Below are 13,894 nucleotides of genomic sequence, written 5' to 3'. Positions count from 1 at the left end.
CTTATTATGAATGCGCTGCAGGTGACGTATAAGGGAGGATGTTCCGAGGTGGTTAACGTCCTTACCCCTACTTATTACAGCTTGACAAAGGGAACACACGGCTTGACACCTGTTGTCCGCATTTCTGGTGAAATACCTCCACACCGAAGAGCTGATTTTTTTGGTATTTTCACCTGGCATGTCAACGGCCATATTCCTCCCACGGACAACAGGTGTCTCCCCGGGTGCCTGACTTAAACAAACCACCTCACCATCAGAATCCTCCTGGTCAATTTCCTCCCCAGCGCCAGCAACACCCATATCCTCCTCATCCTGGTGTACTTCAACACTGACATCTTCAATCTGACTATCAGGAACTGGACTGCGGGTGCTCCTTCCAGCACTTGCAGGGGGCATGCAAATAGTGGAAGGCGCATGCTCTTCACGTCCAGTGTTGGGAAGGTCAGGCATCGCAAACGACACAATTGGACTCTCCTTGTGGATTTGGGATTTCAAAGAACGCACAGTTCTTTGCGGTGCTTTTGCCAGCTTGAGTCTTTTCAGTTTTCTAGCGAGAGGCTGAGTGCTTCCATCCTCATGTGAAGCTGAACCACTAGCCATGAACATAGGCCAGGGCCTCAGCCGTTCCTTGCCACTCCGTGTGGTAAATGGCATATTGGCAAGTTTACGCTTCTCCTCCGACAATTTTATTTTAGGTTTTGGAGTCCTTTTTTTTCTGATATTTGGTGTTTTGGATTTGACATGCTCTGTACTATGACATTGGGCATCGGCCTTGGCAGACGACGTTGCTGGCATTTCATCGTCTCGGCCATGACTAGTGGCAGCAGCTTCAGCACGAGGTGGAAGTGGATCTTGATCTTTCCCTAATTTTGGAACCTCAACTTTTTTGTTCTCCATATTTTATAGGCAGAACTAAAAGGCACCTCAGGTAAACAATGGAGATGGATGGATTGGATACTAGTATACAATTATGGACGGACTGCCACGGTTAGGTGGTATAAAAAAACCACGGTTAGGTGGTATATATTATAATAATAATACAATTATGGATGGACGGACTGCCTGCCGACTGCCGACACAGAGGTAGCCACAGCCGTGAACTACCGCACTGTACACTGGTTGATAAAGAGATAGTAGTATACTCGTAACAACTAGTATGACACTATGACGACGGTATAAAGAATGGAAAAAAAACCACGGTTAGGTGGTATATATTATAATAATAATACAATTATGGATGGACGGACTGCCTGCCGACTGCCGACACAGAGGTAGCCACAGCCGTGAACTACCGCACTGTACACTGGTTGATAAAGAGATAGTAGTATACTCGTAACAACTAGTATGACACTATGACGACGGTATAAAGAATGAAAAAAAAACCACGGTTAGGTGGTATATATTATAATAATAATACAATTATGGATGGACGGACTGCCTGCCGACTGCCGACACAGAGGTAGCCACAGCCGTGAACTACCGCACTGTACACTGGTTGATAAAGAGATAGTAGTATACTCGTAACAACTAGTATGACACTATGACGACGGTATAAAGAATGAAAAAAAAACCACGGTTAGGTGGTATATATTATAATAATAATACAATTATGGATGGACGGACTGCCTGCCGACTGCCGACACAGAGGTAGCCACAGCCGTGAACTACCGCACTGTACACTGGTTGATAAAGAGATAGTAGTATACTCGTAACAATTAGGATGACACTATGACGGTATAAAGAATGAAAAAAAAAACCACGGTTAGGTGGTAGGTATATAATAATAAATAATACAATTCTGGTCGGACGGACTGCCTGCCGTGTGCCGACACAGAGGTAGCCACAGCCGTGAACTACCGCACTGTACACTGGTTGATAAAGAGATAGTAGTATACTCGTAACAATTAGGATGACACTATGACGGTATAAAGAATGAAAAAAAAAACCACGGTTAGGTGGTAGGTATATAATAATAAATAATACAATTCTGGTCGGACGGACTGCCTGCCGTGTGCCGACACAGAGGTAGCCACAGCCGTGAACTACCGCACTGTACACTGGTTGATAAAGAGATAGTAGTATACTCGTAACAATTAGGATGACACTATGACGGTATAAAGAATGAAAAAAAAAACCACGGTTAGGTGGTAGGTATATAATAATAAATAATACAATTCTGGTCGGACGGACTGCCTGCCGTGTGCCGACACAGAGGTAGCCACAGCCGTGAACTACCGCACTGTACACTGGTTGATAAAGAGATAGTAGTATACTCGTAACAATTAGGATGACACTATGACGGTATAAAGAATGAAAAAAAAAACCACGGTTAGGTGGTAGGTATATAATAATAAATAATACAATTCTGGTCGGACGGACTGCCTGCCGTGTGCCGACACAGAGGTAGCCACAGCCGTGAACTACCGCACTGTACACTGGTTGATAAAGAGATAGTAGTATACTCGTAACAATTAGGATGACACTATGACGGTATAAAGAATGAAAAAAAAACCACGGTTAGGTGGTAGGTATATAATAATAAATAATACAATTCTGGTCGGACGGACTGCCTGCCGTGTGCCGACACAGAGGTAGCCACAGCCGTGAACTACCGCACTGTACACTGGTTGATAAAGAGATAGTAGTATACTCGTAACAATTAGGATGACACTATGACGGTATAAAGAATGAAAAAAAAACCACGGTTAGGTGGTAGGTATATAATAATAAATAATACAATTCTGGTCGGACGGACTGCCTGCCGTGTGCCGACACAGAGGTAGCCACAGCCGTGAACTACCGCACTGTACACTGGTTGATAAAGAGATAGTAGTATACTCGTAACAATTAGGATGACACTATGACGGTATAAAGAATGAAAAAAAAAACCACGGTTAGGTGGTAGGTATATAATAATAAATAATACAATTCTGGTCGGACGGACTGCCTGCCGTGTGCCGACACAGAGGTAGCCACAGCCGTGAACTACCGCACTGTACACTGGTTGATAAAGAGATAGTAGTATACTCGTAACAATTAGGATGACACTATGACGGTATAAAGAATGAAAAAAAAAACCACGGTTAGGTGGTAGGTATATAATAATAAATAATACAATTCTGGTCGGACGGACTGCCTGCCGTGTGCCGACACAGAGGTAGCCACAGCCGTGAACTACCGCACTGTACACTGGTTGATAAAGAGATAGTAGTATACTCGTAACAATTAGGATGACACTATGACGGTATAAAGAATGAAAAAAAAACCACGGTTAGGTGGTAGGTATATAATAATAAATAATACAATTCTGGTCGGACGGACTGCCTGCCGTGTGCCGACACAGAGGTAGCCACAGCCGTGAACTACCGCACTGTACTGTGTCTGCTGCTAATATAGACTGGTTGATATTTAAAGAGATATTAGTAGTATACAACAATACTATACTGGTGGTCAGGCACTGGTCACCACTCCTGCAGCAAAAGTGTGCACTGTTAATTAATATAATTGTACTCCTGGCTCCTGCTAACAACCTGCAGTGCTCCCCAGTCTCCCCCACAATTAATTATAAGCTTTTAATTTATACATTGATGACTGTGCAGCACACTGGGCTGAGCTGAGTGCACACAGACTGAGTCACACTGTGTGACTGACTGTGCTGTGTATCGTTTTTTTTTTCAGGCAGAGAACGGATATAGCAGAGAGAAGTGAACGGATATATTATATTAAATAAAAGTTAACTAGCAACTGCACTGGTCACTGACTGTGGTAAACTAACTCTGTCTGCGACTCTGCACAATCTCTCTCTCTCTATCTAATCTATCTCTATTCTAATGGAGAGGACGCCAGACACGTCCTCTCCCTATCAATCTCAATGCACGAGTGAAAATGGCGGCGACGCGCGGCTCCTTATATAGAATCCGAGTCTCGCGATAGAATCCGAGCCTCGCGAGAATCCGACAGCGTCATGATGACGTTCGGGCGCGCTCGGGTTAACCGAGCAAGGCGGGAAGATCCGAGTCGCTCGGACCCGTGAAAAAAAACATGAAGTTCGGGCGGGTTCGGATTCCGAGGAACCGAACCCGCTCATCTCTATAAAAAACCTGCTAAAATCACAGAATTTGGGGGTAATTTTGATTCTACGGTATTATTAACCTCAATAACATTCATTTCCACTCATTTCCAGTCTATTCTGAATACCTCACAATATTGTTTTTGGGTCAAAAGGTTGCACCGAGGTAGCTGTATGACTAAGCTAAGCGAAACAAGTGTGCGGCACAAACACCTGGCCCATCTAGGAGTGGCACTGCAGTATCAGACAGGAGGGCACGTACAAAAAATAATAGTGTCAGACAGGATGTAAAAGAGGTGTAATGAGGTAGCTGTATGACTAAGCTGGCCCATCTAGTAGTGGCACTGCAGTGTCTGACAGGAGGACACTTAAATAAAAAAATTGTGTCAGACAGGATGTAAAAGAGGTGCAATGAGGTAGCTGTATGACTAAGCTAAGCGACACGAACAATTGGCCCATCTAGGAGTGGCATTGCAGTGTCAGACAGGAGGGCACTTAAAAAAAAAAATAGTACCCAAACAGCACATCATGCCAAGACGTAAAAGAGGGCAATGAGGTAGCTGTATGACTAAGCTAAGCGACACAAGTGTGCGGCACAAACACCTGGCCCATCTAGGGTTGGCACTGCAGTCCCACTGCGCTAATGGCAGATACCGGACACACGTCTAACACCAGCATAGTTGTTATGGCCTCTGTAATCCACTTTGCAACAGGGTATATATATATATATATATATATATATATATATAGATACGGCAGTATCACTGGAATTATATGGCAGTACAACTGGACATACACGGCAGTATCACTGGAATTATACGGTAGGATCACTGGAATTATATGGCAGGATCACTGGAATTATACGCCAGTACCACTGGAATTATACGCCAGTACCACTGGAATTATACGGCAGGATCACTGGAATTATACGGCAGGATCACTGGATTTATACACTAGTACCACTGAAATTATACAGCAGGATCACTGGAATTATACGGCAGGATCACTGGATTTATACGTCAGTACCACTGGAATTATACGGCAGGATCACTGGAATTATACGGCAGGATCACTGGATTTATACGCCAGTACCATTGAAATTATACAGCAGGATCACTGGAATTATATGGCAGTACCACTGGACTTATATGGCAGTCACTGGACTTACATGGCAATACCACTGGACATATACGGCAGTATCACTGGACTGGATTTATACGCCAGTACCAGTGGAATTATACGGCAGGATCACTGGAATTATACGGCTGCACCAGTGGACCTATAGGGCAGTATCACTGGACTGGATTTATAAGCCAGTACCAGTGGAATTATACAGCAGGATCCCTGGAATTATACGGCAGGATCACTGGAATTATATGGCAGGATCACTGGATTTATATGCCAGTACCACTGGAATTATATGGCAGGATCACTGGAATTATATGGCAGGATGACTGGATTTATATGGCAGTACTACTGGACATATACGGCAGCATCACTGGACTGGATTTATACGCCAGTACCACTGGAATTATACGTCAGGATCACTGGACTAATACGCCAGTACCACTGGACTTATACGGCAGTACCACTGGACATATACGGCAGTATCACTGGACTGGATTTATACGGCAGGATCACTGGAATTATACGGCAGGATCACTGGAATTATACGGCAGGATCACTGGATTTATACGCCAGTACCACTGGAATTATACAGCAGGATCACTGGATTTATACGCCAGTATTACTGGAATTATACGGCAGGATCACTGGATTTATACGCCAGTACCACTGGAATTACACAGCAGGATCACTGGAATTATACAGCAGTACCACTGGATTTATACGGCAGTACCACTGGACATATACGGCAGTATCACTGGACTGGATTTATACGCCAGTACCATTGGAATTATACGGCAAGATCACTGGACATATACGGCAGTATCACTGTACTGGATTTATACGCCAGTACCACTGGAATTATACGGCAGGATCACTGGATTTATACGCCAGTGCCACTGGAATTATATGGTTGACCACTGGAATTATACGGCAGGATCACTGGATTTATACGCCAGTGCCACTGGAATTATATGGCCGGATCACTGGAATTATATGGCAGTACCACTGGACATATATGGCAGTATCACTGGACTGGAGTTATATGCCAGTACCACTGGAATTATATGGCAGGATCACTGGACATATACGGCAGTACTGCTGGACATATACGGCAGTATCAATGGACATATACAGCAGCACAGGGACACCACCACTGGACTGATGCAGGACAACATAGCACCTTTTTTCTGTTTGGATCAGAAAAAAGGATAACCAGATAGAAAGTAGCATCTATGTGCTAAAAGATCACAACCCTTTCTCGATGAAGAAGGGACTACCCTTCTCTCAATTTGTGCAGTTAGATGCATAACCACACACAATAAGACTCTCTTCTAGTCTCCAAACATTCAAGCGTTCCCTGAAAACTCACTTCTTCAGGCAAGATTATCAAATTCTTGAACCGCTCACATAACCTTCATAAGCTTTCCTATATAATTACATCCACACTGTACAGTCTACACATATCCTCACATAGTTTCTCTTTTTTCACTTTCCTTTCCTCCTGACCCTGGTTCATCATTGCTGTGTAGCCACATCATGCAACCCACCAAGAACCTTTGTAATCTGGTGGACAATTATGCAATAGACAGCACCTATCCTCGTGTATCAATCAATGTCCATATAGATTGTAAGATTGTGATCAGGGCCTTCCTGTCTCTATTACTGTCTGTTATTACCCAGTTTTGTTTAATCATTGTTATTACCAATTGTAAAGCGCATGGAATTTACTGCACTATATAAGAAACTGTTGATAAACCAATAAATAAATAATAACTACTAATATCAAGGAAGCTGAAGGAGAGATGGATACAATTATGTTTTATTTCCTTGAGAGGTGTTAACCTTTCTGATTTAGAGGCCACCAAGAAAAAGCCCTGTCCTTGACTAGGGATGTGTCTGACCCCTAAAAATAGGGGTAATAAAAAGTTTTTGCCATTCATCTATAGCTTTTCCGAGGTCGAGTGAGGTGGTTACTAATACCCATTTCACACTACACAAATAACCCGGCATCGACCCAGCATATTGCCGGGTCGGCGTGCGGTGTGAAAGCGCCATAGTTGGAATCTCCTGTCGCCTGACCTGGTAATTCAACCCGGTAATAAAGCAGTGTTATTTCCAGGTTGAATACTGGGTCAGTGGCAGCGTAAACAGGCTCACCGTTCACTACAACAGGGAGAGGCGGCGCAGAGATTTTCTCATCTCCCAGCGCTGCCTCCGACCCTGCTTCTGGCTCCACCCCCCCCTCCCCCGCCGCTATGGCAACCCGCCCGGCATATTGCCAGCTCGGGGAAGCTAACAGTAGCGTCTAATGCCAGATCTCACCCGGGAAGAACCCGTTTCCATTTCCAATTCCCGGGTTGGATCCGACATTGGCGATGTGAAAGGGGTATAAGTTAAATAGTTAAATAATAGGTGAGGTTGAAAAAAGACAAAGGGCCAAATGTAACAGAGTGAAAGTTTCAGAAAGTGAGAGATTTGGTAAGGTTTTGCAGTTTTTTTTTAAAGTGGCAATCATTTACACAGCAAGATCAACCTGGTTTTGCAGTGTAAATGATTGCCACTTTAAAAAAAACTGAAAAACCTTACCAAATCTCTCACTTTCTGAAACTCTCACTCTATTACATATGGCCCAAAATGTCCATCGAGATCAACCTGTATTATAAAATTAAATATAATTTAGATGCTGTAACCTCAGATATTTCTATCAGTTAGGAATTTATCTAATCCATTTTCTGGTAGAGAATTCCAAATCCTTACTGCTCTTACTGTGAAGAACCCTTTCCTCCGTTGTATATGAAATTCGCTGCGGAGATGTTGTTTCCTCTAAATATGTATCTGGGATATCAGGGGTACGGCTTAAGGTTTCTTGTGTCTGTAGGGGAAAAAAAAATATTTATTAAATATTCAATTGTTTTTCTTTTCTTTTCTTTTACAGTTCCCTACAAGTGTTGAAGAATAGCAAGCTATTGCAGAGGAGTTTGACAGGCGGTGGAATTTCCCAAACTGTGGCGGTGCCGTAGATGGGAAACATGTGCGCATCACCAAACCCACCAACAGCGGGTCGGACTACTACAATTACAAGGGCTACTTTAGCATTGTTCTATTGTTCTCATGGCAGTGGTGAATGCAAACTGTGAATTTCTTTTCCTGGATGTTGGGAAAAATGGTCGTTGTTCCGATGGTGGTTCCTTGAGGAATACACAATTTTATGAGAGGCTCACCTCCAACACCATTAATCTGCCACATGTTGAGGAAACAAAGAATGGCCTGTGATTTGTGTTCGTGGCAGATGAGGCATTCGCTGTGCACGAATACATAATGAAGCCTTAGCCGCAAAGAGTGCTGAACCATGATAGGCACATTTTTAATTACCGCCTTTCTAGTGCCCATCGGGTTGCTGAGAATGCATTTGGTATTCTCAGCAATCGATTCAGAATATTCCACCGTCCCATCAACTTGAGGCTAGCTAAAATTGACATTGTAGTAACTGCATGCTGTATACTGCACAACATGCTACGACGGAAGTCCACGAGGCAAATGCATTTGCTCCAAGCAGGACCGGAACTGGTGATTTCCTCGCTGGGAGCATAGGCGTGCGCACGGGGGGTGCCTGGTGCGCACAGGCACCCCCTAATGTCCGGCACCCCCCGCACATCACACCTGCAATCCGATCATCGCTGTCTGTGTGCTGCTGTTGTAGCAGTGCTACTGCTACTACAGCAGCGCACTGATAGCGATGATCGGATAACCTGAGTCCTGCATCCAGCATTCACCCCTTCCCGCTGCGCCGCCGCCGGTCACACTCACACAGCTCCCTGTCAGCTGCACATAACATAAGCAGCTTCTTCGTGGACGGGTGGGCTGGCCGCACAGCCCAGCCCAGCCACCGTCATAATCTGATTGCCTCGCGTGTGACTTCAGCACGTCACACCGCGCGCCCTCCCTCCCTTCCTGCCCTGCTTTGTCGGCTGTCCTCCGAGTCCCGGCTCCCGCCCGTGCTCACTTCTAGACAGTGGCAGTGAGTAGTGTGTGCCCTGCCGCCCTGCCATTTTCGACCGCTGGTCCGCTGGAGGAGAACAGTATCCTGCCTGAGCCTTCAGAATGTGAGTGAGAGACTCACTCACTCACTGTCTTTGTGTGCACCAGGGCACAGTTCAGGCCAGGCAGGGGGTGCGGGTGTATAAGAAAATAAAGGGTTATTATTACTATATATATATAGCTTGTAGAAGGTGGCACTCCCAGGACTTACTTATATATATATATATATATATATAAGGTGTAAAGAGCTGGCACTCAATGGATGGTCCGTTAGTTGCCTTCCCAAAAACGCCTTGCAGCGAATTAAAGACGGCTTGTAAAAGGCGGCACTCCTAGGACTTACTTATAGATAATATAAATGGGTGACGAGCAACACAATAAGCTGTTAACGTTTCAGTTTTATTACAAATACTTTCGTCAGTTTTTGTAATAAAACTGAAACGTTAACAGCTTATTGTGTTGCTCGTCACCCATTTATATTATCTATAAGTAAGTCCTAGGAGTGCCGCCTTTTACAAGCTGTCTTTAATTCGCTGCAAGGCGTTTTTGGGAAGGCAACTAACGGATCATCCATTGAGTGCCAGCTCTTTACACCTTATATATATATATATATATATATATATATACAGTTCCAAATCAGTCGGCACTCACAGACAGGAAACAATTGCCCCGGTGTCCAGCTCACAAAAGATCCATAGCACTCCAAGAAAGAACGGCACTCAGGGACTGGTAAATATGCAAAAGTGTATTGTAGATGAAATCGAACGTAAACGTTTTCGGGGACACAGCCCCTTCGTCAGGATCAAAAAAGACAATAACCATCGTTATTGTCTTTTTTGATCCTGACGAAGGGGCTGTGTCCCCGAAAACGTTTACGTTCGATTTCATCTACAATACACTTTTGCATATTTACCAGTCCCTGAGTGCCGTTCTTTCTTGGAGTGCTATATATATATATATATATATATATATAAGTAAGTCCTGGGAGTGCCGCCTTCTACAAGCTGTCTTTAATTCGCTGCAAGGCGTTTTTGGGAAGGCAACTAACGGATCATCCATTGAGTGCCAGCTCTTTACACCTTTTATATATATATATATATATATATATATATATATATATACACACACATACACTGCTCAGAAAAATAAAGGGAACACTAAAATAACTTATCCTAGATCTGAATGAATGAAATATTCTTATTAAATACATTGTTCTTTACATAGTTGAATGTGCTGACAACAAAATCACAAAAAAATTATCAATGGAAATCAAATTTATTAACCCATGGAGGTCTGGATTTGGAGTCACCCTCAAAATTAAAGTGGAAAAACACACTACAGGCTGATCCTACTTTGATGTAATGTCCTTAAAACAAATCAAAATGAGACTCAGTAGTGTGTGTGGCCTCCACGTGCCTGTATGACCTCCCTACAACGCCTGGGCATGCTCCTGATGAGGTGGCGGATGGTCTCCTGAGGGATCTCCTCCCAGACCTGGACTAAAGCATCCGCCAACTCCTGGACAGTCTGTGGTGCAACGTGGCGTTGGTGGATGGAGCGAGACATGATGTCCCAGATGTGCTCAATTGGATTCAGGTCTGGGGAACGGGCGGGCCAGTCCATAGCATCAATGCCTTCATCTTGCAGGAACTGCTGACACACTCCAGCCACATGAGGTCTAGCATTGTCTTGCATTAGGAGGAACCCAGGGCCAACCGCACCAGCATATGGTCTCACAAGGGGTCTGAGGATCTCATCTCGGTACCTAATGGCAGTCAGGCTACCTCTAGCGAGCACATGGAGGGCTGTGCGACCCCCCAAAGAAATGCCACCCCACACCATTACTGACTCACTGCCAAACCGGTCATGCTGGAGGATGTTGCAGGCAGCAGAACGTTCTCCTTGGCGTCTCCAGACTCTGTCACGTCTGTCACATGTGCTCAGTGAGAACCTGCTTTCATCTGTGAAGAGCACAGGGCGCCAGTGGCGAATTTGCCAATCTTGGTGTTCTCTGGCAAATGCCAAACGTCCTCCACGGTGTTGGGCTGTAAGCACAACCCCCACCTGTGGACGTCGGGCCCTCATACCACCCTCATAGAGTCTGTTTCTGATCGTTTGAGTAGACACATGCACATTTGTGGCTTGCTGGAGGTCATTTTGCAGGGCTCTGGCAGTGCTCCTCCTGTTCCTCCTTGCACAAAGGCGGAGGTAGCGGTCCTGCTGCTGGGTTGTTGCCCTCCTACGGCCTCCTCCACGTCTCCTGATGCACTGGCCTGTCTCCTGGTAGCGCCTCCATGCTCTGGACACTACGCTGACAGACACAGCAAACCTTCTTGCCACAGCTCGCATTGACGTGCTATCCTGGATGATCTGCACTACCTGAGCCACTTCTGTGGGTTGTAGGGAGGTCATACAGGCACGTGGAGGCCACACACACTACTGAGCCTCATTTTGACTTGTTTTAAGGACATTACATCAAAGTTGGATCAGCCTGTAGTGTGTTTTTCCACTTTAATTTTGAGGGTGACTCCAAATCCAGACCTCCATGGGTTAATAAATTTAATTTCCATTGATAATTTATGTGTGATTTTGTTGTCAGCACATTCAACTATGTAAAGAACAAAGTATTTAATAAGAATATTTCATTCATTCAGATCTAGGATGTGTTATTTTAGTGTTTCCTTTATTTTTTTGAGCAGTGTATATATATAATCTATCCTTACAGCAGCAGCCGGCACTCCCATAAAAGCACAACTTGCTCAGGTGCTCAGAAAGATAGATATATAAAGGTCCATAAAAAACTGGCACTCAGAGACAGCAAAATGATTAAAAAGCAATATGTAATATCCATGTCAAGAAAATATGGGGCTAGGCACACCCAGTGGGCGGGGCTAGGCACACCATTCCAGTCGTGCACCCCCTAATAAAATGTGCTGCGCACGCCTATGGCTGGGAGCACATCCTTACGTGGCAGTGCAAGGGCAAAAGAGGTCCGGGAAAATTACAACAACTTTTTCAATGGGGAAGGAGCTGTGACATGGCAGGGGGCTTCCATTACATAAGAAAAAAAAAGTTTAAAACAACTTACCACTTCGACCTCCTCCACATCCAGACTTGCCCCCTCAGACTCAGCCATCACAACCAGGGATGTTTTTGCTGTTCTTTTCTCCAGGAGGAAAGTCAGGTCCTGGTAGTACCAGAGCTGGGGAACATACACTTCGGCAGCACCTGCCTCCGACCGCTTGGATTCCTCCACCTTCTTGTTTTCTTTCACAAACACTGTCCGTAAATTTGCAATTATTTTCCTGGCCCAGGTCACCGTGGCCGCAAAGTATGTGGGCTTGGAGTAGTCCATCAGGCAGTTATAGGCTGCCTCTCTCTTTTGTTTGTTCGAATACTCTTGTGATGAGGTCAGCCACCGGCATTCTTCCTCATGGTAGAGGCTGATGAAGCCTGAGAGAAATTTCCGGCTCTCGATGGACATCTGCAGAATGTAAAAAAAAAGGCAAAATAATTAATATGTAAATAGTTGCATTATTCTGGTTAAATAAAGTTTGTTTTCTTGTTACCGGTGTGAATGATCTCAAATGTGTTTGGATAATACTTTGTGGGCAGAGTGCAGCTGCATTAAGGTGGGTAATGGTGGACAGGTCGCGGCCAGTGGCTTGCAGTGGGGCAGCATAATGATGGACAGGGCGCGGCCAGTGGCTTGCAGTGGGGCAGCATAATGGCGGACAGGGCGCGGCCAGTGGTTTGCAATGGGGCAGCATAATGGTGGACAGGGCACGGCCAGTGGCTTGCAGCGGGGAAGCATAATGGTGGACAGGGCGCGGCCAGTGGCTTTCAGTGGGCCAGCATAATAGTGGACAGGGCGCAGCCAGTGGCTTGCAGTGGGGCAGCATAATGGTGAACAGGGCGCAGCCAGTGGCTTGCAATGGGGCAGCATAATGGTGGGTAGAGATGGCAGCATAATGGTGGGCAGTGGTAACAGCAAAATAATAAACATTGGTGGCCAGTGGTGTACCGTGCTTCCAGCCTCTCTCCTGTATCCTGTGCACAGTGGGTGGAGGGGAGTGTCCTGGAAGTGTGCTAAATACCTCACAGATCGCACCTCGCAGTGCGATAAATCGAATGTGGTAAAAACAGCATGCGATCGCACGTGTGATCTGATAAATATTAAGTGCAGCACATAATATCTTGAGATGCGAGATTTGCCCAGCACATCGCATCGGGGGACACATTCGATGTGCATACAATCCTGTGATTTATCGTACCGATGCAGTCAAAATCAAAGGATTTTACCTGATATCTCACAAGTGTATGGGCACCATAAGAGATTTTGTGAGTGTTTGTATCCTTGAAGTAAGATGTAGTAAGGCATCTGAAAAGTCAGTTTAACCTTTCGTCTGATGTGAATTTATTATACGTCCTTGGAGTGCCATCATGCCTCTGTTTGGTTTTAACACATATATATATACACATATATATATATATATATATATATATATATATATATATATATAATGCATATATATATATTAGTGGTCAAAGTGGGAATAATGTAAAATCAATTTTAGATATTTCTTAACAATATAGTATGAAAAGGAACCATATTAAATTTTATAAAGTTATCCAGCCACTGTTCCCTACCACCCCTGT

The sequence above is a fragment of the Pseudophryne corroboree genome, chromosome 6 (assembly GCF_028390025.1).
Source record: "Pseudophryne corroboree isolate aPseCor3 chromosome 6, aPseCor3.hap2, whole genome shotgun sequence".
In the NCBI taxonomy this organism is placed as follows: domain Eukaryota; kingdom Metazoa; phylum Chordata; class Amphibia; order Anura; family Myobatrachidae; genus Pseudophryne; species Pseudophryne corroboree.
The sequence above is the reverse complement of the archived record's forward strand: the minus strand, read 5'-3'. Positions refer to the sequence as shown.